General features: G+C 46.2%; 27 non-coding genes across 27 annotated transcripts in view; all 27 read right to left on the minus strand.

The window, feature by feature from the left end:
• Window positions 1–827: 827 nt before the first annotated feature.
• Window positions 828–899, minus strand: trnag-ucc (transfer RNA glycine (anticodon UCC)). Its single transcript has one exon. It is a non-coding gene; the product is annotated as a tRNA-Gly (tRNA).
• Window positions 900–1,505: 606 nt separating this feature from the next.
• On the minus strand, window positions 1,506–1,587 carry trnas-aga (transfer RNA serine (anticodon AGA)). The gene has a single exon. It is a non-coding gene; the product is annotated as a tRNA-Ser (tRNA).
• Window positions 1,588–2,487: 900 nt separating this feature from the next.
• On the minus strand, window positions 2,488–2,559 carry trnag-ucc (transfer RNA glycine (anticodon UCC)). The gene has a single exon. It is a non-coding gene; the product is annotated as a tRNA-Gly (tRNA).
• A 606-nt stretch (window positions 2,560–3,165) lies between these two features.
• trnas-aga (transfer RNA serine (anticodon AGA)) lies at window positions 3,166–3,247 on the minus strand. Its single transcript has one exon. It is a non-coding gene; the product is annotated as a tRNA-Ser (tRNA).
• A 911-nt stretch (window positions 3,248–4,158) lies between these two features.
• trnag-ucc (transfer RNA glycine (anticodon UCC)) lies at window positions 4,159–4,230 on the minus strand. The gene has a single exon. It is a non-coding gene; the product is annotated as a tRNA-Gly (tRNA).
• A 606-nt stretch (window positions 4,231–4,836) lies between these two features.
• Window positions 4,837–4,918, minus strand: trnas-aga (transfer RNA serine (anticodon AGA)). Its single transcript has one exon. It is a non-coding gene; the product is annotated as a tRNA-Ser (tRNA).
• A 911-nt stretch (window positions 4,919–5,829) lies between these two features.
• Window positions 5,830–5,901, minus strand: trnag-ucc (transfer RNA glycine (anticodon UCC)). The gene has a single exon. It is a non-coding gene; the product is annotated as a tRNA-Gly (tRNA).
• Window positions 5,902–6,507: 606 nt separating this feature from the next.
• trnas-aga (transfer RNA serine (anticodon AGA)) lies at window positions 6,508–6,589 on the minus strand. The gene has a single exon. It is a non-coding gene; the product is annotated as a tRNA-Ser (tRNA).
• A 911-nt stretch (window positions 6,590–7,500) lies between these two features.
• On the minus strand, window positions 7,501–7,572 carry trnag-ucc (transfer RNA glycine (anticodon UCC)). Its single transcript has one exon. It is a non-coding gene; the product is annotated as a tRNA-Gly (tRNA).
• Window positions 7,573–8,178: 606 nt separating this feature from the next.
• trnas-aga (transfer RNA serine (anticodon AGA)) lies at window positions 8,179–8,260 on the minus strand. Its single transcript has one exon. It is a non-coding gene; the product is annotated as a tRNA-Ser (tRNA).
• A 911-nt stretch (window positions 8,261–9,171) lies between these two features.
• On the minus strand, window positions 9,172–9,243 carry trnag-ucc (transfer RNA glycine (anticodon UCC)). Its single transcript has one exon. It is a non-coding gene; the product is annotated as a tRNA-Gly (tRNA).
• Window positions 9,244–9,849: 606 nt separating this feature from the next.
• Window positions 9,850–9,931, minus strand: trnas-aga (transfer RNA serine (anticodon AGA)). The gene has a single exon. It is a non-coding gene; the product is annotated as a tRNA-Ser (tRNA).
• Window positions 9,932–10,842: 911 nt separating this feature from the next.
• Window positions 10,843–10,914, minus strand: trnag-ucc (transfer RNA glycine (anticodon UCC)). Its single transcript has one exon. It is a non-coding gene; the product is annotated as a tRNA-Gly (tRNA).
• Window positions 10,915–11,520: 606 nt separating this feature from the next.
• trnas-aga (transfer RNA serine (anticodon AGA)) lies at window positions 11,521–11,602 on the minus strand. Its single transcript has one exon. It is a non-coding gene; the product is annotated as a tRNA-Ser (tRNA).
• A 929-nt stretch (window positions 11,603–12,531) lies between these two features.
• trnag-ucc (transfer RNA glycine (anticodon UCC)) lies at window positions 12,532–12,603 on the minus strand. Its single transcript has one exon. It is a non-coding gene; the product is annotated as a tRNA-Gly (tRNA).
• A 606-nt stretch (window positions 12,604–13,209) lies between these two features.
• On the minus strand, window positions 13,210–13,291 carry trnas-aga (transfer RNA serine (anticodon AGA)). The gene has a single exon. It is a non-coding gene; the product is annotated as a tRNA-Ser (tRNA).
• A 911-nt stretch (window positions 13,292–14,202) lies between these two features.
• On the minus strand, window positions 14,203–14,274 carry trnag-ucc (transfer RNA glycine (anticodon UCC)). Its single transcript has one exon. It is a non-coding gene; the product is annotated as a tRNA-Gly (tRNA).
• A 606-nt stretch (window positions 14,275–14,880) lies between these two features.
• trnas-aga (transfer RNA serine (anticodon AGA)) lies at window positions 14,881–14,962 on the minus strand. Its single transcript has one exon. It is a non-coding gene; the product is annotated as a tRNA-Ser (tRNA).
• A 911-nt stretch (window positions 14,963–15,873) lies between these two features.
• Window positions 15,874–15,945, minus strand: trnag-ucc (transfer RNA glycine (anticodon UCC)). Its single transcript has one exon. It is a non-coding gene; the product is annotated as a tRNA-Gly (tRNA).
• Window positions 15,946–16,562: 617 nt separating this feature from the next.
• trnas-uga (transfer RNA serine (anticodon UGA)) lies at window positions 16,563–16,644 on the minus strand. Its single transcript has one exon. It is a non-coding gene; the product is annotated as a tRNA-Ser (tRNA).
• A 1,346-nt stretch (window positions 16,645–17,990) lies between these two features.
• trnag-ucc (transfer RNA glycine (anticodon UCC)) lies at window positions 17,991–18,062 on the minus strand. Its single transcript has one exon. It is a non-coding gene; the product is annotated as a tRNA-Gly (tRNA).
• A 617-nt stretch (window positions 18,063–18,679) lies between these two features.
• trnas-aga (transfer RNA serine (anticodon AGA)) lies at window positions 18,680–18,761 on the minus strand. The gene has a single exon. It is a non-coding gene; the product is annotated as a tRNA-Ser (tRNA).
• A 911-nt stretch (window positions 18,762–19,672) lies between these two features.
• Window positions 19,673–19,744, minus strand: trnag-ucc (transfer RNA glycine (anticodon UCC)). Its single transcript has one exon. It is a non-coding gene; the product is annotated as a tRNA-Gly (tRNA).
• Window positions 19,745–20,361: 617 nt separating this feature from the next.
• On the minus strand, window positions 20,362–20,443 carry trnas-uga (transfer RNA serine (anticodon UGA)). The gene has a single exon. It is a non-coding gene; the product is annotated as a tRNA-Ser (tRNA).
• Window positions 20,444–21,786: 1,343 nt separating this feature from the next.
• trnag-ucc (transfer RNA glycine (anticodon UCC)) lies at window positions 21,787–21,858 on the minus strand. Its single transcript has one exon. It is a non-coding gene; the product is annotated as a tRNA-Gly (tRNA).
• A 617-nt stretch (window positions 21,859–22,475) lies between these two features.
• trnas-uga (transfer RNA serine (anticodon UGA)) lies at window positions 22,476–22,557 on the minus strand. Its single transcript has one exon. It is a non-coding gene; the product is annotated as a tRNA-Ser (tRNA).
• A 1,343-nt stretch (window positions 22,558–23,900) lies between these two features.
• The window catches only part of trnag-ucc (transfer RNA glycine (anticodon UCC)), a 72-nt gene continuing 50 nt past the window's right edge, over window positions 23,901–23,922 (minus strand). Inside the window, exon 1 of the tRNA in view lies at window positions 23,901–23,922. This exon is cut by the window's right edge and continues 50 nt beyond it. This is a non-coding gene — a tRNA (tRNA-Gly).

A 23,922-nucleotide genomic window follows, 5' to 3' on the forward strand; every position in this document is an offset into this window, starting at 1 on the left:
CCTGTTTCAAAAAGCCTTCTTTTTTTCCATGGGCCATATTACCCTCAATACACACCTTGAAATGAAATGAAATGGAGGGAAATATGTGCTAGCCATGACAGAAAATGTATAGCAACTCTGAGTGCAAGAAAGGAACCTTTGCCTTCTGAGAAGAGCTGTGTCAATTACTGCAGGCTGTTGCGAACTGCATGTAACCCTCAAAGTTCAAAGAGAATGTACTTCTTGTGTGGAAAATGTTCAGCTCACACATTCTGAGAGTTGAAGACGAGGTCAGCAGAAGTTATGCTGATGGAAATACCGGCTAATGAACCCGGGGCCTCATACATGCAAAGCATGCGCTGTACCACTGAGCAACATCCCCTGTGCATGCTGAGCACACAAGACAATCGTCGAACCAGTAATGTCTGGGGGCCAATGATGACATTTCTCATAACTAATAAGTAGTGCTCTCGATGACGATACAATATCTTGAACAGCTGAGAAAAGTCTGTGAGTCACCGGATTGACACGGGGAGACGAGCCGCTGAGTGTGTAAGCGCTCAGGAAATTGGAAAGTCTTTGCAAGCAACTGACCTGCTTTCCAGGATCAAACTCCAACAATTCAGCAGATGCAACATGAGAAATAACGATATCGGCAGTATACGAAAGTGCTCAGGGAAAACCCAACGCATTTCAAGTCCATCGCCTTAAACACCCGGCCACGACAACCCAACATGTCGCTGTACCCCTCCTCCACTGCCAGCAGTTTGTACCTAATGTCTGTCAACCAAATCGTAGCTGAAGGTTGTAAGCTTTCTTGGCTGCAAGATGCAAATATAATGCTTGGTTGCGATGGCCGGGAATCGAACCCAGGTCAACTGCTTGGAAGGCAGCTATGCTCACCACTATACCACAATCGCCTGTTTGAGCCCAAATCCGGGGGAGGGATGAAAATTTTTCCTATCTCTCTAATGACCAGCGGCAACATTTGACTGGAGGAAAACTTTTTAATATTACAGTTATCCATAATTTAACATGGATCGAAAGCGGTAGAGGTCGTGGGATGCGCCTTTGCTTTGCAATATAACAACAACCGTTGTGTAAGGTGCCTTCCATGTCTCATACTGATAACATTTAGGAAAGAACAACACAAGCAGATTGTGTACTCTGGAGGATGCCAAGAAACCAGCTGCGATAGCTGGGAATCAAAACCAGGTCAACTGCTTGGAAGGCAGCTATGCTAGCCACTATACCACTAGCGCTACATGGAGAGGGGTTTTGTGTAGCAAAGCTTGTGCTTGGATTGGACTGCAGCAAGCACTGTTGATGTAGCCATCAATGACCCATATTTACTAAGATTGTGCAAGAACATTTGAAGCCACGCAAGGAAGCTTGTTAAGCAGAAGATCACACTCTCTTCAACATGTCTTCAGTTTCTTCTGCTACTGCAGGGACCTGCATACCTCACTACTCCGAAGTTTCTGTAGTCCAACAGCGATTTGCGCCGAGAGATTAAAACTGTCATTCGTTGTTGGCAGGATACGAACTTGCGCGGGGAGACCCCAATGGATTTCTAGTCCATCGCCTTAACCACTCGGCCACAACAACCACTCTGGAAGTTCCCTTTGGATCCACGCATAGTCAACAACATATGGAGCCTCGGTTTTCCCTTTCACAAACTGCCTCAAAATCCCTGTTTCAAAAAGCCTTCTTTTTTTCCATGGGCCATATTACCCTCAATACACACCTTGAAATGAAATGAAATGGAGGGAAATATGTGCTAGCCATGACAGAAAATGTATAGCAACTCTGAGTGCAAGAAAGGAACCTTTGCCTTCTGAGAAGAGCTGTGTCAATTACTGCAGGCTGTTGCGAACTGCATGTAACCCTCAAAGTTCAAAGAGAATGTACTTCTTGTGTGGAAAATGTTCAGCTCACACATTCTGAGAGTTGAAGACGAGGTCAGCAGAAGTTATGCTGATGGAAATACCGGCTAATGAACCCGGGGCCTCATACATGCAAAGCATGCGCTGTACCACTGAGCAACATCCCCTGTGCATGCTGAGCACACAAGACAATCGTCGAACCAGTACTGTCTGGGGGCCAATGATGACATTGCTCATAACTAATAAGTAGTGCTCTCGATGACGATACAATATCTTGAACAGCTGAGAAAAGTCTGTGAGTCACCGGATTGACACGGGGAGACGAGCCGCTGAGTGTGTAAGCGCTCAGGAAATTGGAAAGTCTTTGCAAGCAACTGACCTGCTTTCCAGGATCAAACTCCAACAATTCAGCAGATGCAACATGAGAAATAACGATATCGGCAGTATACGAAAGTGCTCAGGGAAAACCCAACGCATTTCAAGTCCATCGCCTTAAACACCCGGCCACGACAACCCAACATGTCGCTGTACCCCTCCTCCACTGCCAGCAGTTTGTACCTAATGTCTGTCAACCAAATCGTAGCTGAAGGTTGTAAGCTTTCTTGGCTGCAAGATGCTTGGTTGCGATGGCCGGGAATCGAACCCAGGTCAACTGCTTGGAAGGCAGCTATGCTCACCACTATACCACAATCGCCTGTTTGAGCCCAAATCCGGGGGAGGGATGAAAATTTTTCCTATCTCTCTAATGACCAGTGGCAACATTTGACTGGAGGAAAACTTTTTAATATTACAGTTATCCATAATTTAACATGGATCGAAAGCGGTAGAGGTCGTGGGATGCGCCTTTGCTTTGCAATATAACAACAACCGTTGTGTAAGGTGCCTTCCATGTCTCATACTGATAACATTTAGGAAAGAACAACACAAGCAGATTGTGTACTCTGGAGGATGCCAAGAAACCAGCTGCGATAGCTGGGAATCAAAACCAGGTCAACTGCTTGGAAGGCAGCTATGCTAGCCACTATACCACTAGCGCTACATGGAGAGGGGTTTTGTGTAGCAAAGCTTGTGCTCGGATTGGACTGCAGCAAGCACTGTTGATGTAGCCATCAATGACCCATATTTACTAAGATTGTGCAAGAACATTTGAAGCCACGCAAGGAAGCTTGTTAAGCAGAAGATCACACTCTCTTCAACATGTCTTCAGTTTCTTCTGCTACTGCAGGGACCTGCATACCTCACTACTCCGAAGTTTCTGTAGTCCAACAGCGATTTGCGCCGAGAGATTAAAACTGTCATTCGTTGTTGGCAGGATTCGAACTTGCGCGGGGAGACCCCAATGGATTTCTAGTCCATCGCCTTAACCACTCGGCCACAACAACCACTCTGAAAGTTCCCTTTGGATCCACGCATAGTCAACAACATATGGAGCCTCGGTTTTCCCTTTCACAAACTGCCTCAAAATCCCTGTTTCAAAAAGCCTTCTTTTTTTCCATGGGCCATATTACCCTCAATACACACCTTGAAATGAAATGAAATGGAGGGAAATATGTGCTAGCCATGACAGAAAATGTATAGCAACTCTGAGTGCAAGAAAGGAACCTTTGCCTTCTGAGAAGAGCTGTGTCAATTACTGCAGGCTGTTGCGAACTGCATGTAACCCTCAAAGTTCAAAGAGAATGTACTTCTTGTGTGGAAAATGTTCAGCTCACACATTCTGAGAGTTGAAGACGAGGTCAGCAGAAGTTATGCTGATGGAAATACCGGCTAATGAACCCGGGGCCTCATACATGCAAAGCATGCGCTGTACCACTGAGCAACATCCCCTGTGCATGCTGAGCACACAAGACAATCGTCGAACCAGTACTGTCTGGGGGCCAATGATGACATTGCTCATAACTAATAAGTAGTGCTCTCGATGACGATACAATATCTTGAACAGCTGAGAAAAGTCTGTGAGTCACCGGATTGACACGGGGAGACGAGCCGCTGAGTGTGTAAGCGCTCAGGAAATTGGAAAGTCTTTGCAAGCAACTGACCTGCTTTCCAGGATCAAACTCCAACAATTCGGCAGATGCAACATGAGAAATAACGATATCGGCAGTATACGAAACTGCTCAGGGAAAACCCAACGCATTTCAAGTCCATCGCCTTAAACACCCGGCCACGACAACCCAACATGTCGCTGTACCCCTCCTCCACTGCCAGCAGTTTGTACCTAATGTCTGTCAACCAAATCGTAGCTGAAGGTTGTAAGCTTTCTTGGCTGCAAGATGCAAATATAATGCTTGGTTGCGATGGCTGGGAATTGAACCCAGGTCAACTGCTTGGAAGGCAGCTATGCTCACCACTATACCACCATCACCTGTTTGAACCCAAATCCGGGGGAGGGATGAAAATTTTTCCTATCTCTCTAATGACCAGTGGCAACATTTGACTGGAGGAAAACTTTTTAATATTACAGTTATCCATAATTTAACATGGATCGAAAGCGGTAGAGGTCGTGGGATGCGCCTTTGCTTTGCAATATAACAACAACCGTTGTGTAAGGTGCCTTCCATGTCTCATACTGATAACATTTAGGAAAGAACAACACAAGCAGATTGTGTACTCTGGAGGATGCCAAGAAACCAGCTGCGATAGCTGGGAATCAAAACCAGGTCAACTGCTTGGAAGGCAGCTATGCTAGCCACTATACCACTAGCGCTACATGGAGAGGGGTTTTGTGTAGCAAAGCTTGTGCTCGGATTGGACTGCAGCAAGCACTGTTGATGTAGCCATCAATGACCCATATTTACTAAGATTGTGCAAGAACATTTGAAGCCACGCAAGGAAGCTTGTTAAGCAGAAGATCACACTCTCTTCAACATGTCTTCAGTTTCTTCTGCTACTGCAGGGACCTGCATACCTCACTACTCCGAAGTTTCTGTAGCCCAACAGCGATTTGCGCCGAGAGATTAAAACTGTCATTCGTTGTTGGCAGGATTCGAACTTGCGCGGGGAGACCCCAATGGATTTCTAGTCCATCGCCTTAACCACTCGGCCACAACAACCACTCTGGAAGTTCCCTTTGGATCCACGCATAGTCAACAACATATGGAGCCTCGGTTTTCCCTTTCACAAACTGCCTCAAAATCCCTGTTTCAAAAAGCCTTCTTTTTTTCCATGGGCCATATTACCCTCAATACACACCTTGAAATGAAATGAAATGGAGGGAAATATGTGCTAGCCATGACAGAAAATGTATAGCAACTCTGAGTGCAAGAAAGGAACCTTTGCCTTCTGAGAAGAGCTGTGTCAATTACTGCAGGCTGTTGCGAACTGCATGTAACCCTCAAAGTTCAAAGAGAATGTACTTCTTGTGTGGAAAATGTTCAGCTCACACATTCTGAGAGTTGAAGACGAGGTCAGCAGAAGTTATGCTGATGGAAATACCGGCTAATGAACCCGGGGCCTCATACATGCAAAGCATGCGCTGTACCACTGAGCAACATCCCCTGTGCATGCTGAGCACACAAGACAATCGTCGAACCAGTACTGTCTGGGGGCCAATGATGACATTTCTCATAGCTAATAAGTAGTGCTCTCGATGACGATACAATATCTTGAACAGCTGAGAAAAGTCTGTGAGTCACCGGATTGACACGGGGAGACGAGCCGCTGAGTGTGTAAGCGCTCAGGAAATTGGAAAGTCTTTGCAAGCAACTGACCTGCTTTCCAGGATCAAACTCCAACAATTCAGCAGATGCAACATGAGAAATAACGATATTGGCAGTATACGAAGCTGCTCAGGGAAAACCCAACGCATTTCAAGTCCATCGCCTTAAACACCCGGCCACGACAACCCAACATGTCGCTGTACCCCTCCTCCACTGCCAGCAGTTTGTACCTAATGTCTGTCAACCAAATCGTAGCTGAAGGTTGTAAGCTTTCTTGGCTGCAAGATGCAAATATAATGCTCTGTTGCGATGGCCGGGAATCGAACCCGGGTCAACTGCTTGGAAGGCAGCTATGCTCACCACTATACCACCATCGCCTGTTTGAACCCAAATCCGGGGGAGGGATGAAAATTTTTCCTATCTCTCTAATGACCAGTGGCAACATTTGACTGGAGGAAAACTTTTTAATATTACAGTTATCCATAATTTAACATGGATCGAAAGCGGTAGAGGTCGTGGGATGCGCCTTTGCTTTGCAATATAACAACAACCGTTGTGTAAGGTGCCTTCCATGTCTCATACTGATAACATTTAGGAAAGAACAACACAAGCAGATTGTGTACTCTGGAGGATGCCAAGAAACCAGCTGCGATAGCTGGGAATCAAAACCAGGTCAACTGCTTGGAAGGCAGCTATGCTAGCCACTATACCACTAGCGCTACATGGAGAGGGGTTTTGTGTAGCAAAGCTTGTGCTTGGATTGGACTGCAGCAAGCACTGTTGATGTAGCCATCAATGACCCATATTTACTAAGATTGTGCAAGAACATTTGAAGCCACGCAAGGAAGCTTGTTAAGCAGAAGATCACACTCTCTTCAACATGTCTTCAGTTTCTTCTGCTACTGCAGGGACCTGCATACCTCACTACTCCGAAGTTTCTGTAGTCCAACAGCGATTTGCGCCGAGAGATTAAAACTGTCATTCGTTGTTGGCAGGATTTGAACTTGCGCGGGGAGACCCCAATGGATTTCTAGTCCATCGCCTTAACCACTCGGCCACAACAACCACTCTGAAAGTTCCCTTTGGATCCACGCATAGTCAACAACATATGGAGCCTCGGTTTTCCCTTTCACAGACTGCCTCAAAATCCCTGTTTCAAAAATCCTTCTTTTTTTCCATGGGCCATATTACCCTCAATACACACCTTGAAATGAAATGAAATGGAGGGAAATATGTGCTAGCCATGACAGAAAATGTATAGCAACTCTGAGTGCAAGAAAGGAACCTTTGCCTTCTGAGAAGAGCTGTGTCAATTACTGCAGGCTGTTGCGAACTGCATGTAACCCTCAAAGTTCAAAGAGAATGTACTTCTTGTGTGGAAAATGTTCAGCTCACACATTCTGAGAGTTGAAGACGAGGTCAGCAGAAGTTATGCTGATGGAAATACCGGCTAATGAACCCGGGGCCTCATACATGCAAAGCATGCGCTGTACCACTGAGCAACATCCCCTGTGCATGCTGAGCACACAAGACAATCGTCGAACCAGTACTGTCTGGGGGCCAATGATGACATTTCTCATAGCTAATAAGTAGTGCTCTCGATGACGATACAATATCTTGAACAGCTGAGAAAAGTCTGTGAGTCACCGGATTGACACGGGGAGACGAGCCGCTGAGTGTGTAAGCGCTCAGGAAATTGGAAAGTCTTTGCAAGCAACTGACCTGCTTTCCAGGATCAAACTCCAACAATTCAGCAGATGCAACATGAGAAATAACGATATTGGCAGTATACGAAGCTGCTCAGGGAAAACCCAACGCATTTCAAGTCCATCGCCTTAAACACCCGGCCACGACAACCCAACATGTTGCTGTACCCCTCCTCCACTGCCAGCAGTTTGTACCTAATGTCTGTCAACCAAATCGTAGCTGAAGGTTGTAAGCTTTCTTGGCTGCAAGATGCAAATATAATGCTCGGTTGCGATGGCCGGGAATCGAACCCGGGTCAACTGCTTGGAAGGCAGCTATGCTCACCACTATACCACCATCGCCTGTTTGAACCCAAATCCGGGGGAGGGATGAAAATTTTTCCTATCTCTCTAATGACCAGTGGCAACATTTGACTGGAGGAAAACTTTTTAATATTACAGTTATCCATAATTTAACATGGATCGAAAGCGGTAGAGGTCGTGGGATGCGCCTTTGCTTTGCAATATAACAACAACCGTTGTGTAAGGTGCCTTCCATGTCTCATACTGATAACATTTAGGAAAGAACAACACAAGCAGATTGTGTACTCTGGAGGATGCCAAGAAACCAGCTGCGATAGCTGGGAATCAAAACCAGGTCAACTGCTTGGAAGGCAGCTATGCTAGCCACTATACCACTAGCGCTACATGGAGAGGGGTTTTGTGTAGCAAAGCTTGTGCTCGGATTGGACTGCAGCAAGCACTGTTGATGTAGCCATCAATGACCCATATTTACTAAGATTGTGCAAGAACATTTGAAGCCACGCAAGGAAGCTTGTTAAGCAGAAGATCACACTCTCTTCAACATGTCTTCAGTTTCTTCTGCTACTGCAGGGACCTGCATACCTCACTACTCCGAAGTTTCTGTAGTCCAACAGCGATTTGCGCCGAGAGATTAAAACTGTCATTCGTTGTTGGCAGGATTTGAACTTGCGCGGGGAGACCCCAATGGATTTCTAGTCCATCGCCTTAACCACTCGGCCACAACAACCACTCTGAAAGTTCCCTTTGGATCCACGCATAGTCAACAACATATGGAGCCTCGGTTTTCCCTTTCACAAACTGCCTCAAAATCCCTGTTTCAAAAAGCCTTCTTTTTTTCCATGGGCCATATTACCCTCAATACACACCTTGAAATGAAATGAAATGGAGGGAAATATGTGCTAGCCATGACAGAAAATGTATAGCAACTCTGAGTGCAAGAAAGGAACCTTTGCCTTCTGAGAAGAGCTGTGTCAATTACTGCAGGCTGTTGCGAACTGCATGTAACCCTCAAAGTTCAAAGAGAATGTACTTCTTGTGTGGAAAATGTTCAGCTCACACATTCTGAGAGTTGAAGACGAGGTCAGCAGAAGTTATGCTGATGGAAATACCGGCTAATGAACCCGGGGCCTCATACATGCAAAGCATGCGCTGTACCACTGAGCAACATCCCCTGTGCATGCTGAGCACACAAGACAATCGTCGAACCAGTACTGTCTGGGGGCCAATGATGACATTTCTCATAGCTAATAAGTAGTGCTCTCGATGACGATACAATATCTTGAACAGCTGAGAAAAGTCTGTGAGTCACCGGATTGACACGGGGAGACGAGCCGCTGAGTGTGTAAGCGCTCAGGAAATTGGAAAGTCTTTGCAAGCAACTGACCTGCTTTCCAGGATCAAACTCCAACAATTCAGCAGATGCAACATGAGAAATAACGATATTGGCAGTATACGAAGCTGCTCAGGGAAAACCCAATGCATTTCAAGTCCATCGCCTTAAACACCCGGCCACGACAACCCAACATGTCGCTGTACCCCTCCTCCACTGCCAGCAGTTTGTACCTAATGTCTGTCAACCAAATCGTAGCTGAAGGTTGTAAGCTTTCTTGGCTGCAAGATGCAAATATAATGCTCGGTTGCGATGGCCGGGAATCGAACCCGGGTCAACTGCTTGGAAGGCAGCTATGCTCACCACTATACCACCATCGCCTGTTTGAGCCCAAATCCGGGGGAGGGATGAAAATTTTTCCTATCTCTCTAATGGCCAGTGGCAACATTTGACTGGAGGAAAACTTTTTAATATTACAGTTATCCATAATTTAACATGGATCGAAAGCGGTAGAGGTCGTGGGATGCGCCTTTGCTTTGCAATATAACAACAACCGTTGTGTAAGGTGCCTTCCATGTCTCATACTGATAACATTTAGGAAAGAACAACACAAGCAGATTGTGTACTCTGGAGGATGCCAAGAAACCAGCTGCGATAGCTGGGAATCAAAACCAGGTCAACTGCTTGGAAGGCAGCTATGCTAGCCACTATACCACTAGCGCTACATGGAGAGGGGTTTTGTGTAGCAAAGCTTGTGCTCGGATTGGACTGCAGCAAGCACTGTTGATGTAGCCATCAATGACCCATATTTACTAAGATTGTGCAAGAACATTTGAAGCCACGCAAGGAAGCTTGTTAAGCAGAAGATCACACTCTCTTCAACATGTCTTCAGTTTCTTCTGCTACTGCAGGGACCTGCATACCTCACTACTCCAAAGTTTCTGTAGTCCAACAGCGATTTGCGCCGAGAGATTAAAACTGTCATTTGTTGTTGGCAGGATTCGAACTTGCGCGGGGAGACCCCAATGGCTTTCTAGTCCATTGCCTTAACCACTCGGCCACAACAACCACTCTGGAAGTTCCCTTTAGATCCACGCATAGTCAACAACATATGGAGCCTCGGTTTTCCCTTTCACAAACTGCCTCAAAATCCCTGTTTCAAAAAGCTTTCTTTTTTTCCATGGGCCATATTACCCTCAATACACACCTTGAAATGAAATGAAATGGAGGGAAATATGTGCTAGCCATGACAGAAAATGTATAGCAACTCTGAGTGCAAGAAAGGAACCTTTGCCTTCTGAGAAGAGCTGTGTCAATTACTGCAGGCTGTTGCGAACTGCATGTAACCCTCAAAGTTCAAAGAGAATGTACTTCTTGTGTGGAAAATGTTCAGCTCACACATTCTGAGAGTTGAAGACGAGGTCAGCAGAAGTTATGCTGATGGAAATACCGGCTAATGAACCCGGGGCCTCATACATGCAAAGCATGCGCTGTACCACTGAGCAACATCCCCTGTGCATGCTGAGCACACAAGACAATCGTCGAACCAGTACTGTCTGGGGGCCAATGATGACATTGCTCATAACTAATAAGTAGTGCTCTCGATGACGATACAATATCTTGAACAGCTGAGAAAAGTCTGTGAGTCACCGGATTGACACGGGGAGACGAGCCGCTGAGTGTGTAAGCGCTCAGGAAATTGGAAAGTCTTTGCAAGCAACTGACCTGCTTTCCAGGATCAAACTCCAACAATTCAGCAGATGCAACATGAGAAATAACGATATTGGCAGTATACGAAGCTGCTCAGGGAAAACCCAACGCATTTCAAGTCCATCGCCTTAAACACCCGGCCACGACAACCCAACATGTCGCTGTACCCCTCCTCCACTGCCAGCAGTTTGTACCTAATGTCTGTCAACCAAATCGTAGCTGAAGGTTGTAAGCTTTCTTGGCTGCAAGATGCAAATATAATGCTCGGTTGCGATGGCCGGGAATCAAACCCGGGTCAACTGCTTGGAAGGCAGCTATGCTCACCACTATACCACCATCGCCTGTTTGAACCCAAATCCGGGGGAGGGATGAAAATTTTTCCTATCTCTCTAATGGCCAGTGGCAACATTTGACTGGAGGAAAACTTTTTAATATTACAGTTATCCATAATTTAACATGGATCGAAAGCGGTAGAGGTCGTGGGATGCGCCTTTGCTTTGCAATATAACAACAACCGTTGTGTAAGGTGCCTTCCATGTCTCATACTGATAACATTTAGGAAAGAACAACACAAGCAGATTGTGTACTCTGGAGGATGCCAAGAAACCAGCTGCGATAGCTGGGAATCAAAACCAGGTCAACTGCTTGGAAGGCAGCTATGCTAGCCACTATACCACTAGCGCTACATGGAGAGGGGTTTTGTGTAGCAAAGCTTGTGCTCGGATTGGACTGCAGCAAGCACTGTTGATGTAGCCATCAATGACCCATATTTACTAAGATTGTGCAAGAACATTTGAAGCCACGCAAGGAAGCTTGTTAAGCAGAAGATCACACTCTCTTCAACATGTCTTCAGTTTCTTCTGCTACTGCAGGGACCTGCATACCTCACTACTCCAAAGTTTCTGTAGTCCAACAGCGATTTGCGCCGAGAGATTAAAACTGTCATTTGTTGTTGGCAGGATTCGAACTTGCGCGGGGAGACCCCAATGGCTTTCTAGTCCATCGCCTTAACCACTCGGCCACAACAACCACTCTGGAAGTTCCCTTTAGATCCACGCATAGTCAACAACATATGGAGCCTCGGTTTTCCCTTTCACAAACTGCCTCAAAATCCCTGTTTCAAAAAGCCTTCTTTTTTTCCATGGGCCATATTACCCTCAATACACACCTTGAAATGAAATGAAATGGAGGGAAATATGTGCTAGCCATGACAGAAAATGTATAGCAACTCTGAGTGCAAGAAAGGAACCTTTGCCTTCTGAGAAGAGCTGTGTCAATTACTGCAGGCTGTTGCGAACTGCATGTAACCCTCAAAGTTCAAAGAGAATGTACTTCTTGTGTGGAAAATGTTCAGCTCACACATTCTGAGAGTTGAAGACGAGGTCAGCAGAAGTTATGCTGATGGAAATACCGGCTAATGAACCCGGGGCCTCATACATGCAAAGCATGCGCTGTACCACTGAGCAACATCCCCTGTGCATGCTGAGCACACAAGACAATCGTCGAACCAGTACTGTCTGGGGGCCAATGATGACATTTCTCATAGCTAATAAGTAGTGCTCTCGATGACGATACAATATCTTGAACAGCTGAGAAAAGTCTGTGAGTCACCGGATTGACACGGGGAGACGAGCCGCTGAGTGTGTAAGCGCTCAGGAAATTGGAAAGTCTTTGCAAGCAACTGACCTGCTTTCCAGGATCAAACTCCAACAATTCAGCAGATGCAACATGAGAAATAACGATATCGGCAGTATACGAAGCTGCTCAGGGAAAACCCAACGCATTTCAAGTCCATCGCCTTAAACACCCGGCCACGACAACCCAACCACTATCCTTGGCCCAACATGTCGCTGTACCCCTCCTCCACTGCCAGCAGTTTGTACCTAATGTCTGTCAACCAAATCGTAGCTGAAGGTTGTAAGCTTTCTTGGCTGCGAGATGCAAATATAATGCTCGGTTGCGATGGCCGGGAATCGAACCCGGGTCAACTGCTTGGAAGGCAGCTATGCTCACCACTATACAACCATCCCCTGTATGACCCCAAATCCGGGGGAGGGATGAAAATTTTTCCTATCTCTCTAATGACCAGTGGCAACATTTGACTGGAGGAAAACTTTTTAATATTACAGTTATCCATAATTTAACATGGATCGAAAGCGGTAGAGGTCGTGGGATGCGCCTTTGCTTTGCAATATAACAACAACCGTTGTGTAAGGTGCCTTCCATGTCTCATACTGATAACATTTAGGAAAGAACAACACAAGCAGATTGTGTACTCTGGAGGACGCCAAGAAACCAGCTGCGATAGCTGGGAATCAAAACCAGGTCAACTGCTTGGAAGGCAGCTATGCTAGCCACTATACCACTAGCGCTACATGGAGAGGGGTTTTGTGTAGCAAAGCTTGTGCTCGGATTGGACTGCAGCAAGCACTGTTGATGTAGCCATCAACGACCCATATTTACTAAGATTGTGCAAGAACATTTGAAGCCACGCAAGGAAGCTTGTTAAGCAGAAGATCACACTCTCTTCAACATGTCTTCAGTTTCTTCTGCTACTGCAGGGACCTGCATACCTCACTACTCCGAAGTTTCTGTAGTCCAACAGCGATTTGCGCCGAGAGATTAAAACTGTCATTCGTTGTTGGCAGGATTCGAACTTGCGCGGGGAGACCCCAATGGATTTCTAGTCCATCGCCTTAACCACTCGGCCACAACAACCACTCTGGAAGCTCCCTTTGGATCCACGCATAGTCAACAACATATGGAGCCTCGGTTTTCCCTTTCACAAACTGCCTCAAAATCCCTGTTTCAAAAAGCCTTCTTTTTTTCCATGGGCCATATTACCCTCAATACACACCTTGAAATGAAATGAAATGGAGGGAAATATGTGCTAGCCATGACAGAAAATGTATAGCAACTCTGAGTGCAAGAAAGGAACCTTTGCCTTCTGAGAAGAGCTGTGTCAATTACTGCAGGCTGTTGCGAACTGCATGTAACCCTCAAAGTTCAAAGAGAATGTACTTCTTGTGTGGAAAATGTTCAGCTCACACATTCTGAGAGTTGAAGACGAGGTCAGCAGAAGTTATGCTGATGGAAATACCGGCTAATGAACCCGGGGCCTCATACATGCAAAGCATGCGCTGTACCACTGAGCAACATCCCCTGTGCATGCTGAGCACACAAGACAATCGTCGAACCAGTACTGTCTGGGGGCCAATGATGACATTGCTCATAACTAATAAGTAGTGCTCTCGATGACGATACAATATCTTGAACAGCTGAGAAAAGTCTGTGAGTCACCGGATTGACACGGGGAGACGAGCCGCTGAGTGTGTAAGCGCTCAGGAAATTGGAAAGTCTTTGCAAGCAACTGACCTGCTTTCCAGGATCAAATTCCAACAATTCAGCAGATGCAACATGAGAAATAACGATATTGGCAGTATACGAAGCTGCTCAGGGAAAACCCAACGCATTTCAAGTCCATCGCCTTAAACACCCGGCCACGACAACCCAACATGTCGCTGTACCCCTCCTCCACTGCCAGCAGTTTGTACCTAATGTCTGTCAACCAAATCGTAGCTGAAGGTTGTAAGCTTTCTTGGCTGCAAGATGCAAACATAATGCTCTGTTGCGATGGCCGGGAATCGAACCCGGGTCAACTGCTTGGAAGGCAGCTATGCTCACCACTATACCACCATCGCCTGTTTGAGCCCAAATCCGGGGGAGGGATGAAAATTTTTCCTATCTCTCTAATGACCAGTGGCAACATTTGACTGGAGGAAAACTTTTTAATATTACAATTATCCATAATTTAACATGGATCGAAAGCGGTAGAGGTCGTGGGATGCGCCTTTGCTTTGCAATATAACAACAACCGTTGTGTAAGGTGCCTTCCATGTCTCATACTGATAACATTTAGGAAAGAACAACACAAGCAGATTGTGTACTCTGGAGGATGCCAAGAAACCAGCTGCGATAGCTGGGAATCAAAACCAGGTCAACTGCTTGGAAGGCAGCTATGCTAGCCACTATACCACTAGCGCTACATGGACAGGGGTTTTGTGTAGCAAAGCTTGTGCTCGGATTGGACTGCAGCAAGCACTGTTGATGTAGCCATCAATGACCCATATTTACTAAGATTGCGCAAGAACATTTGAAGCCACGCAAGGAAGCTTGTTAAGCAGAAGATCACACTCTCTTCAACATGTCTTCAGTTTCTTCTGCTACTGCAGGGACCTGCATACCTCACTACTCCGAAGTTTCTGTAGTCCAACAGCGATTTGCGCCGAGAGATTAAAACTGTCATTCGTTGTTGGCAGGATTCGAACTTGCGCGGGGAGACCCCAATGGATTTCTAGTCCATCGCCTTAACCACTCGGCCACAACAACCACTCTGGACTTTCCCTTTAGATCCACGCATAGTCAACAACATATGGAGCCTCGGTTTTCCCTTTCACAAACTGCCTCAAAATCCCTGTTTCAAAAAGCCTTCTTTTTTTCCATGGGCCATATTACCCTCAATACACACCTTGAAATGAAATGAAATGGAGGGAAATATGTGCTAGCCATGACAGAAAATGTATAGCAACTCTGAGTGCAAGAAAGGAACCTTTGCCTTCTGAGATGAGCTGTGTCAATTACTGCAGGCTGTTGCGAACTGCATGTAACCCTCAAAGTTCAAAGAGAATGTACTTCTTGTGTGGAAAATGTTCAGCTCACACATTCTGAGAGTTGAAGACGAGGTCAGCAGAAGTTATGCTGATGGAAATACCGGCTAATGAACCCGGGGCCTCATACATGCAAAGCATGCGCTGTACCACTGAGCAACATCCCCTGTGCATGCTGAGCACACAAGACAATCGTCGAACCAGTACTGTCTGGGGGCCAATGATGACATTGCTCATAACTAATAAGTAGTGCTCTCGATGACGATACAATATCTTGAACAGCTGAGAAAAGTCTGTGAGTCACCGGATTGACACGGGGAGACGAGCCGCTGAGTGTGTAAGCGCTCAGGAAATTGGAAAGTCTTTGCAAGCAACTGACCTGCTTTCCAGGATCAAACTCCAACAATTCAGCAGATGCAACATGAGAAATAACGATATTGGCAGTATACGAAGCTGCTCAGGGAAAACCCAATGCATTTCAAGTCCATCGCCTTAAACACCCGGCCACGACAACCCAACATGTCGCTGTACCCCTCCTCCACTGCCAGCAGTTTGTACCTAATGTCTGTCAACCAAATCGTAGCTGAAGGTTGTAAGCTTTCTTGGCTGCAAGATGCAAATATAATGCTCAGTTGCGATGGCCAGGAATCGAACCCGGGTCAACTGCTTGGAAGGCAGCTATGCTCACCACTATACCACCATCGCCTGTATGACCCCAACTCCGGGGGAGGGATGAAAACTTTTCCTATCTCTCTAATGACCAGTGGCAACATTTGACTGGAGGAAAACTTTTTAATATTACAGTTATCCATAATTTAACATGGATCGAAAGCGGTAGAGGTCGTGGGATGCGCCTTTGCTTTGCAATATAACAACAACCGTTGTGTAAGGTGCCTTCCATGTCTCATACTGATAACATTTAGGAAAGAACAACACAAGCAGATTGTGTACTCTGGAGGACGCCAAGAAACCAGCTGCGATAGCTGGGAATCAAAACCAGGTCAACTGCTTGGAAGGCAGCTATGCTAGCCACTATACCACTATCGCTACATGGAGAGGGGTTTTGTGTAGCAAAGCTTGTGCTCGGATTGGACTGCAGCAAGTAGCTGTCAACTGCTGTTGATGTAGCCATCAATGACCCATATTTACTAAGATTGTGCAAGAACATTTGAAGCCACGCAAGGAAGCTTGTTAAGCAGAAGATCACACTCTCTTTAACACGTCTTCAGTTTCTTCTGCTACTGCAGGGACCTGCATACCTCACTACTCCAAAGTTTCTGTAGTCCAACAGCGATTTGCGCCGAGAGATTAAAACTGTCATTCGTTGTTGGCAGGATTCGAACCTGCGCGGGGAAACCCCAATGGATTTCAACTCCATCGCCTTAACCACTCGGCCACAACAACAACGCTGGATGCACTCCTTAGATCCACGCATAGTCAACAACATATGGAGCCTCGATTTTCCCTTTCACAAACTGCCTCAAAATCCCTGATTCAAAAAGCTTTCTTTTTTTCCATGGGCCATATTACCCTCAATACACACCTTGAAATGAAATGAAATGGAGGGAAATATGTGCTAGCCATGACAGAAAATGTATAGCAACGCTGAGTGCAAGAAAGGAACCTTTGCCTTCTGAGAAGAGCTGTGTCAATTACTGCAGATTGTTGCGAACTGCATGTAACCCTCAAAGTTCAAAGAGAATGTACTTCTTGTGTGGAAAATGTTCAGCTCACACATTCTGAGAGTTGAAGACGAGGTCAGCAGAAGTTATGCTGATGGAGATACCGGCTATTGATCCCGGGGCCTCATACATGCAAAGCATGCGCTGTACCACTGAGCAACTTCCCCTGTGCGTGCTGAGCACACAAGACAATCGTCGAACCAGTACTGTCTGGGGGCCAACGATGACATTGCCCATAACCAATAAGTAGTACTGGCCATATTACCCTCAATACACACCTTGAAATGAAATGAAACGGAGGGAAATATGTGCTAGCCATGACAGAAAATGCATAGCAACGCTGAGTGCAAGAAAGGAACCTTTGCCTTCTGAGAAGAGCTGTGTCAATTACTGCAGGCTGTTGCGAACTGCATGTAACCCTCAAAGTTCAAAGAGAATGTACTTCTTGTGTGGAAAATGTTCAGCTCACACATTCTGAGAGTTGAAGACGAGGTCAGCAGAAGTTATGCTGATGGAGATACCGGCTATTGATCTCGGGGCCTCATACATGCAAAGCATGCGCTGTACCACTGAGCAACATCCCCTGTGCATGCTGAGCACACAAGACAATCGTCGAACCAGTACTGTCTGGGGGCCAACGATGACATTGCCCATAACCAATAAGTAGTGCTCTCGATGACGATACAATATCTTGAACAGCTGAGAAAAGTCTGTGAGTCACCGGATTGACACGGGGAGACGAGCCGCTGAGTGTGTAAGCGCTCAGGAAATTGGAAAGTCTTTGCGAGCAACTGACCTGCTTTCCAGGCACAAACTCCAACAATTCAGCAGATGCAACATGAGAAATAACAATGTCGGCAGTATACGAACCTGCTCAGAGAAAACCCAACGCATTTCAAGTCCATCGCCTTAAACACCCGGCCACGACAACCCAACCACTATCCTTGTCCCAACATGTCGCTGTACCCCTCCTCCACTGCCAGCAGTTTGTACCTAATGTCTGTCAACCAAATCGTAGCTGAAGGTTGTAAGCTTTCTTGGCTGCAAGATGCAAATATAATGCTCAGTTGCGATGGCCAGGAATCGAACCCGGGTCAACTGCTTGGAAGGCAGCTATGCTCACCACTATACCACCATCGCCTGTATGACCCCAACTCTGGGGGAGGGATGAAAACTTTTCCTATCTCTCTAATGACCAGTGGCAACATTTGACTGGAGGAAAACTTTTTAATATTACAGTTATCCATAATTTAACATGGATCGAAAGCGGTAGAGGTCGTGGGATGCGCCTTTGCTTTGCAATATAACAACAACCGTTGTGTAAGGTGCCTTCCATGTCTCATACTGATAACATTTAGGAAAGAACAACACAAGCAGATTGTGTACTCTGGAGGACGCCAAGAAACCAGCTGCGATAGCTGGGAATCAAAACCAGGTCAACTGCTTGGAAGGCAGCTATGCTAGCCACTATACCACTATCGCTACATGGAGAGGGGTTTTGTGTAGCAAAGCTTGTGCTCGGATTGGACTGCAGCAAGTAGCTGTCAACTGCTGTTGATGTAGCCATCAATGACCCATATTTACTAAGATTGCGCAAGAACATTTGAAGCCACGCAAGGAAGCTTGTTAAGCAGAAGATCACACTCTCTTCAACATGTCTTCAGTTTCTTCTGCTACTGCAGGGACCTGCATACCTCACTACTCCAAAGTTTCTGTAGTCCAACAGCGATTTGCGCCGAGAGATTAAAACTGTCATTCGTTGTTGGCAGGATTCGAACTTGCGCGGGGAGACCCCAATGGATTTCTAGTCCATCGCCTTAACCACTCGGCCACAACAACCACTCTGGACTTTCCCTTTAGATCCACGCATAGTCAACAACATATGGAGCCTCGGTTTTCCCTTTCACAAACTGCCTCAAAATCCCTGTTTCAAAAAGCCTTCTTTTTTTCCATGGGCCATATTACCCTCAATACACACCTTGAAATGAAATGAAATGGAGGGAAATATGTGCTAGCCATGACAGAAAATGTATAGCAACTCTGAGTGCAAGAAAGGAACCTTTGCCTTCTGAGATGAGCTGTGTCAATTACTGCAGGCTGTTGCGAACTGCATGTAACCCTCAAAGTTCAAAGAGAATGTACTTCTTGTGTGGAAAATGTTCAGCTCACACATTCTGAGAGTTGAAGACGAGGTCAGCAGAAGTTATGCTGATGGAAATACCGGCTAATGAACCCGGGGCCTCATACATGCAAAGCATGCGCTGTACCACTGAGCAACATCCCCTGTGCATGCTGAGCACACAAGACAATCGTCGAACCAGTACTGTCTGGGGGCCAATGATGACATTGCTCATAACTAATAAGTAGTGCTCTCGATGACGATACAATATCTTGAACAGCTGAGAAAAGTCTGTGAGTCACCGGATTGACACGGGGAGACGAGCCGCTGAGTGTGTAAGCGCTCAGGCAATTGGAAAGTCTTTGCAAGCAACTGACCTGCTTTCCAGGATCAAACTCCAACAATTCAGCAGATGCAACATGAGAAATAACGATATTGGCAGTATACGAAGCTGCTCAGGGAAAACCCAATGCATTTCAAGTCCATCGCCTTAAACACCCGGCCACGACAACCCAACATGTCGCTGTACCCCTCCTCCACTGCCAGCAGTTTGTACCTAATGTCTGTCAACCAAATCGTAGCTGAAGGTTGTAAGCTTTCTTGGCTGCAAGATGCAAATATAATGCTCAGTTGCGATGGCCAGGAATCGAACCCGGGTCAACTGCTTGGAAGGCAGCTATGCTCACCACTATACCACCATCGCCTGTATGACCCCATCTCCGGGGGAGGGATGAAAACTTTTCCTATCTCTCTAATGACCAGTGGCAACATTTGACTGGAGGAAAACTTTTTAATATTACAGTTATCCATAATTTAACATGGATCGAAAGCGGTAGAGGTCGTGGGATGCGCCTTTGCTTTGCAATATAACAACAACCGTTGTGTAAGGTGCCTTCCATGTCTCATACTGATAACATTTAGGAAAGAACAACACAAGCAGATTGTGTACTCTGGAGGACGCCAAGAAACCAGCTGCGATAGCTGGGAATCAAAACCAGGTCAACTGCTTGGAAGGCAGCTATGCTAGCCACTATACCACTATCGCTACATGGAGAGGGGTTTTGTGTAGCAAAGCTTGTGCTCGGATTGGACTGCAGCAAGTAGCTGTCAACTGCTGTTGATGTAGCCATCAATGACCCATATTTACTAAGATTGTGCAAGAACATTTGAAGCCACGCAAGGAAGCTTGTTAAGCAGAAGATCACACTCTCTTTAACACGTCTTCAGTTTCTTCTGCTACTGCAGGGACCTGCATACCTCACTACTCCAAAGTTTCTGTAGTCCAACAGCGATTTGCGCCGAGAGATTAAAACTGTCATTCGTTGTTGGCAGGATTCGAACCTGCGCGGGGAAACCCCAATGGATTTCAACTCCATCGCCTTAACCACTCGGCCACAACAACAACGCTGGATGCACTCCTTAGATCCACGCATAGTCAACAACATATGGAGCCTCGATTTTCCCTTTCACAAACTGCCTCAAAATCCCTGATTCAAAAAGCTTTCTTTTTTTCCATGGGCCATATTACCCTCAATACACACCTTGAAATGAAATGAAATGGAGGGAAATATGTGCTAGCCATGACAGAAAATGTATAGCAACGCTGAGTGCAAGAAAGGAACCTTTGCCTTCTGAGAAGAGCTGTGTCAATTACTGCAGATTGTTGCGAACTGCATGTAACCCTCAAAGTTCAAAGAGAATGTACTTCTTGTGTGGAAAATGTTCAGCTCACACATTCTGAGAGTTGAAGACGAGGTAAGCAGAAGTTATGCTGATGGAGATACCGGCTATTGATCCCGGGGCCTCATACATGCAAAGCATGCGCTGTACCACTGAGCAACTTCCCCTGTGCGTGCTGAGCACACAAGACAATCGTCGAACCAGTACTGTCTGGGGGCCAACGATGACATTGCCCATAACCAATAAGTAGTACTGGCCATATTACCCTCAATACACACCTTGAAATGAAATGAAACGGAGGGAAATATGTGCTAGCCATGACAGAAAATGCATAGCAACGCTGAGTGCAAGAAAGGAACCTTTGCCTTCTGAGAAGAGCTGTGTCAATTACTGCAGGCTGTTGCGAACTGCATGTAACCCTCAAAGTTCAAAGAGAATGTACTTCTTGTGTGGAAAATGTTCAGCTCACACATTCTGAGAGTTGAAGACGAGGTCAGCAGAAGTTATGCTGATGGAGATACCGGCTATTGATCTCGGGGCCTCATACATGCAAAGCATGCGCTGTACCACTGAGCAACATCCCCTGTGCATGCTGAGCACACAAGACAATCGTCGAACCAGTACTGTCTGGGGGCCAACGATGACATTGCCCATAACCAATAAGTAGTGCTCTCGATGACGATACAATATCTTGAACAGCTGAGAAAAGTCTGTGAGTCACCGGATTGACACGGGGAGACGAGCCGCTGAGTGTGTAAGCGCTCAGGAAATTGGAAAGTCTTTGCGAGCAACTGACCTGCTTTCCAGGCACAAACTCCAACAATTCAGCAGATGCAACATGAGAAATAACAATGTCGGCAGTATACGAACCTGCTCAGAGAAAACCCAACGCATTTCAAGTCCATCGCCTTAAACACCCGGCCACGACAACCCAACCACTATCCTTGTCCCAACATGTCGCTGTACCCCTCCACTGCCAGCAGTTTGTACCTAATGTCTGTCAACCAAATCGTAGCTGAAGGTTGTAAGCTTTCTTGGCTGCAAGATGCAAATATAATGCTCAGTTGCGATGGCCAGGAATCGAACCCGGGTCAACTGCTTGGAAGGCAGCTATGCTCACCACTATACCACCATCGCCTGTATGACCCCAACTCTGGGGGAGGGATGAAAACTTTTCCTATCTCTCTAATGACCAGTGGCAACATTTGACTGGAGGAAAACTTTTTAATATTACAGTTATCCATAATTTAACATGGATCGAAAGCGGTAGAGGTCGTGGGATGCGCCTTTGCTTTGCAATATAACAACAACCGTTGTGTAAGGTGCCTTCCATGTCTCATACTGATAACATTTAGGAAAGAACAACACAAGCAGATTGTGTACTCTGGAGGACGCCAAGAAACCAGCTGCGATAGCTGGGAATCAAAACCAGGTCAACTGCTTGGAAGGCAGCTATGCTAGCCACTATACCACTATCGCTACATGGAGAGGGGTTTTGTGTAGCAAAGCTTGTGCTCGGATTGGACTGCAGCAAGTAGCTGTCAACTGCTGTTGATGTAGCCATCAATGACCCATATTTACTAAGATTGTGCAAGAACATTTGAAGCCACGCAAGGAAGCTTGTTAAGCAGAAGATCACACTCTCTTCAACATGTCTTCAATTTCTTCTGCTACTGCAGGGACCTGCATACCTCACTACTCCAAAGTTTCTGTAGTCCAACAGCGATTTGCGCCGAGAGATTAAAACCGTCAATCGTTGTTGGCAGGATTCGAACCTGCGCGGGGAAACCCCAATGGATTTCAAGTCCATCGCCTTAACCACTCGGCCACAACAACAACGCTGGATGCACTCCTTAGATCCACGCATAGTCAACAACATATGGAGCCTCGATTTTCCCTTTCACAAACTGCCTCAAAATCCCTGTTTCAAAAAGCCTTCTTTTTTTCCATGGGCCATATTACCCTCAATACACACCTTGAAATGAAATGAAATGGAGGGAAATATGTGCTAGCCATGACAGAAAATGTATAGCAACTCTGAGTGCAAGAAAGGAACCTTTGCCTTCTGAGAAGAGCTGTGTCAATTACTGCAGGCTGTTGCGAACTGCATGTAACCCTCAAAGTTCGAAGAGAATGTACTTCTTGTGTGGAAAATGTTCAGCTCACACATTCTGAGAGTTGAAGACGAGGTAAGCAGAAGTTATGCTGATGGAGATACCGGCTATTGATCCCGGGGCCTCATACATGCAAAGCATGCGCTGTACCACTGAGCAACTTCCCCTGTGCGTGCTGAGCACACAAGACAATCGTCGAACCAGTACTGTCTGGGGGCCAACGATGACATTGCCCATAACCAATAAGTAGTACTGGCCATATTACCCTCAATACACACCTTGAAATGAAATGAAACGGAGGGAAATATGTGCTAGCCATGACAGAAAATGCATAGCAACGCTGAGTGCAAGAAAGGAACCTTTGCCTTCTGAGAAGAGCTGTGTCAATTACTGCAGGCTGTTGCGAACTGCATGTAACCCTCAAAGTTCAAAGAGAATGTACTTCTTGTGTGGAAAATGTTCAGCTCACACATTCTGAGAGTTGAAGACGAGGTCAGCAGAAGTTATGCTGATGGAGATACCGGCTATTGATCTCGGGGCCTCATACATGCAAAGCATGCGCTGTACCACTGAGCAACATCCCCTGTGCATGCTGAGCACACAAGACAATCGTCGAACCAGTACTGTCTGGGGGCCAACGATGACATTGCCCATAACCAATAAGTAGTGCTCTCGATGACGATACAATATCTTGAACAGCTGAGAAAAGTCTGTGAGTCACCGGATTGACACGGGGAGACGAGCCGCTGAGTGTGTAAGCGCTCAGGAAATTGGAAAGTCTTTGCGAGCAACTGACCTGCTTTCCAGGCACAAACTCCAACAATTCAGCAGATGCAACATGAGAAATAACAATGTCGGCAGTATACGAACCTGCTCAGAGAAAACCCAACGCATTTCAAGTCCATCGCCTTAAACACCCGGCCACGACAACCCAACCACTATCCTTGTCCCAACATGTCGCTGTACCCCTCCACTGCCAGCAGTTTGTACCTAATGTCTGTCAACCAAATCGTAGCTGAAGGTTGTAAGCTTTCTTGGCTGCAAGATGCAAATATAATGCTCAGTTGCGATGGCCAGGAATCGAACC

This window comes from Labrus bergylta, chromosome 15 (genome assembly GCF_963930695.1).
Source record: "Labrus bergylta chromosome 15, fLabBer1.1, whole genome shotgun sequence".
Classification (NCBI taxonomy): domain Eukaryota; kingdom Metazoa; phylum Chordata; class Actinopteri; order Labriformes; family Labridae; genus Labrus; species Labrus bergylta.